We start from the raw sequence: 3,226 nt of genomic DNA, 5'->3' as shown, positions 1-3,226 counted from the left end.
ATGGCTACACAGCTCGAGCTTACCAGCTCGAAAGAAATCAAGATGCAGATCCTGCCGTGGAAGAATTTCTCAAGTATCTGGAGCGGAGAGCCCTTGCGTTGGAAAGCGCTGAGCCCAGTCAAAATGCTCAGCATACAAGCGTGGACAACCGGGCATCCACAACTAAGTCCAGACCCATGGCTGCAACACACATCGTGACAGGAACACAATGCTCTCACTGTAAGTTAACTGACCATAAATTATATTCCTGTAAAAAGTTTCTAACATTGACTGCGCCTGATAGGGTAGAGTTCATACATAGAAACAAGCTGTGCATGATTTGTTTAGGATCACACAAAGGCAAGTGTAGGTTTCACTTCAGGTGTTCTCTGTGCAAGGATAAACACAACACTATCTTGCACTGTGACAAGTTCCCAGAGCCTGCGAGTGCACATCAACCAGCACCAGTGACTTTGTCAGGATATGCAGAAAATAATGTTCTTCTCCCTACAGCGAGAGTAAAGATCATAGGCAGAGATGGTACAGAGTATCATGTACGAGCACTCCTGGACAGCTGTTCCCAGGTATCATTTGTTTCCTCAAAGCTAGTCAAATTACTTGGGGGAAAGCCCAAGTCAAGTGATTTAAATATTATTGGGATCACAAATAAACAGAGCACCATCAAAGCATGCATTCCAATCGAAATTCAGTCATTGAGATCGCCATACAAGACCACAATTACCTGCCAGATAGTAGAAAGTGTTACATGCAATCTACCTCAAAACAAAATTAACCTTACAGGCATTCAGATACCCAAAAATGTTGTTTTGGCCGATGAAAAGTTTTACGAACCAGGTGAGATCAATATGCTCATCAGTTCTGATGTCGTGTTTCAGACGCTGTTGCTCCAGACGGAGCCGATAAAGATCGAGCTTCCCGAGCAGCCTCCGAGCCCAGCCCAGCCGCCGAGCACCGCGTCAGGGCCACAGTCTGAGTCAACCAGCGATAGCACGGCGCCAGCACCGCGACGATACTTGAGTATTATTAACACTGAGTTCGGACACATAGTAGGAGGTAACATACCATGTCATTTAGCACAGGCAGCGTCACACAAGGTAGTCTTAAAATGTACATTAGCCCCTCTCAATGATACGATTGCTCAATTTTGGAACACAGAAAAAGTGCCTGAAATTTTTAGCGAGAAATCTTCAGAACAGGAACTTTACGAAGAGGTATTTCAGAGTACTGTTAAGTTAGAAGATAACAAATTCCAAGTTGCTTTGCCTCTGAAGTTACCACTTTCCGAGGTAAACGACGCACTTGGCGACTCGTTTCACTTTGCACACAAACGGTTTTTGAACTTAGAGAAAAAACTACATGCAAACCCAACTTTGTTCAACCAATACAAAGAATTCATAAACGAATATTTACAGCTCAATCACGGTCATTATATAGACATTGAGATGTACGATTTAAACAAGGATGCGGTATATTTTCTTCCGCACAGAGCAGTCATCAACGAGAACAGCAAAACTACGCCAGTGCGTACTGTTTTTGATGCAGCAATGCTAACAAACAAGAAAATTTCTTTAAATGATTTACAACTTAATGGACCTACAGTCCAAAGAGATCAAGTAGAAACATAGACTTTTCAGACTCTCACACAGCACAGCTGATTGGTTTTGCTGACGCCTCGAGTACGACGGGCTACGGATGCTGTTTGTATCTGCGACTCATAGATGCTTCAGGGACAAAGGTAACAACACATTTACTCAGTTCAAAGTCCAGAATAAATCCCGTGCAAAAGAAAAATATGACTGTTCCAAGACTCGAGCTCAATGCTGCACTTTTGCTTTCTAAATTAGTAGTCAAAACCTACGCGACGTTGCAACTTAAGATTGATATTAAGAATGTATATTTATTCAGCGACTCGCAGGTTGTACTTGCATGGCTTAAAACGGAGATTACAAAACTGCAAGCATATGTGGCGAATCGAGTAAATGTGATTCACCAAAACACATCTAGATGGCGCTGGCTGTATGTTAATACCCATGACAACCCGGCAGACCTGTAGGCCCACTCTTGGCACGCAAGACGTAAATTCATATTGTGTCAAGATCGAACACAAGTTTATGGCAATTTCAAGTTAGATTTGGCACTCCCGACATGAATTGGCTCACGATCGTGTTCTAATTCGAATTGGTTCTAACTTGTGTTGGATTGTGAGTCAATTTTGACAGTTACTCTGTGAAAGAATGAATGAAAACGAAAAAAAAAACAAATTGTCATTAAAATTCTTGTTGTCATGGCCGGTCGGTGGATTTTCATAATAAGTAACAACGTAAAAGTTTAAAAACCAATATTATGGTAAGTTGTTCAGTTACCAAACGTGTTAGAATCATCTGTATATCCACTATGATCATTATAATGAACCTAGTTTTTCCCCACAGAGTTCCGCTCGGCCGTCGTACCGCCAGACGAAATTACTTGTAGAATATCTAGAAAGTTACCCAGGAATGGCCAGGGATCTTCTTAAGACCGACCTAGGGAAGTTAAAATTATGAGAAAATAACATCAATGGCCTCGACCTTAAATGCGGTCGAAGGGTCTTGAAAAGATGGACTTAACGTAAAGTAAGTTAAAATCTTAAGTTTACTTTTCATTTTGTTATGACTACCAAATTAAAATCCCCGTAAGCTAAAATCCCCCAAGATGACCCACTAATCATACTTCATTACTTTTTTTAAATATTAAGTATTGGAAAGAAAAATATTTTATTTTAAATGTTAGTTTATGTTTAATGTGTAATTATTTTTTTCAGACTGAGGACTGCCGTGGTAAATGGCAGGATCATAACATACTTAAAGTCGAGGTGCAGCATCCTAAGCCCATCCTAAACTATCAAGCCGCTCAGCTCATCCTCACAGCACCTCACAGCATAGATCCAGCCGCCGCTACCAAGTTGATGTAGAAGTAGACAGAGTGATGGCCATAGAGGAAAAGCAGGGATAGGCCGAACTGCTGACAGCATGGGCTAATGCCCTAAAGCCTAAAGGGGACCTTGCAGCAGCTGCCCGTGATGGAGTCAATATCCTCATAGAAATTGCGCAACAGCTATCAAGAAATACAAAGTTAAGGGCATCTAGACCCATAACCATCGTCACTAGTTATGGGTCCAGATGTTGTTGTGCAGTAGTGGATAATGTGATGATTTAAGTAGAAATTTATATTTCCGGTGACTAAAATA

General features: G+C 41.4%; 1 long non-coding RNA gene across 1 annotated transcript; it reads left to right on the top strand.

Moving 5' to 3' along the window:
• The first annotated feature begins 2,066 nt into the window (after positions 1-2,066).
• On the top strand, positions 2,067-3,226 carry LOC125488765. Its single transcript, XR_007266484.1, has 3 exons — positions 2,067-2,346; positions 2,430-2,612; positions 2,801-3,226. It is a non-coding gene; the product is annotated as an uncharacterized LOC125488765 (long non-coding RNA).

This window comes from Plutella xylostella, chromosome 7, assembly GCF_932276165.1.
Source record: "Plutella xylostella chromosome 7, ilPluXylo3.1, whole genome shotgun sequence".
Lineage (NCBI taxonomy): Eukaryota > Metazoa > Arthropoda > Insecta > Lepidoptera > Plutellidae > Plutella > Plutella xylostella.
Note: the sequence above shows the minus strand (reverse complement) of the source record. Positions and strands in the feature narration are given on the sequence as shown.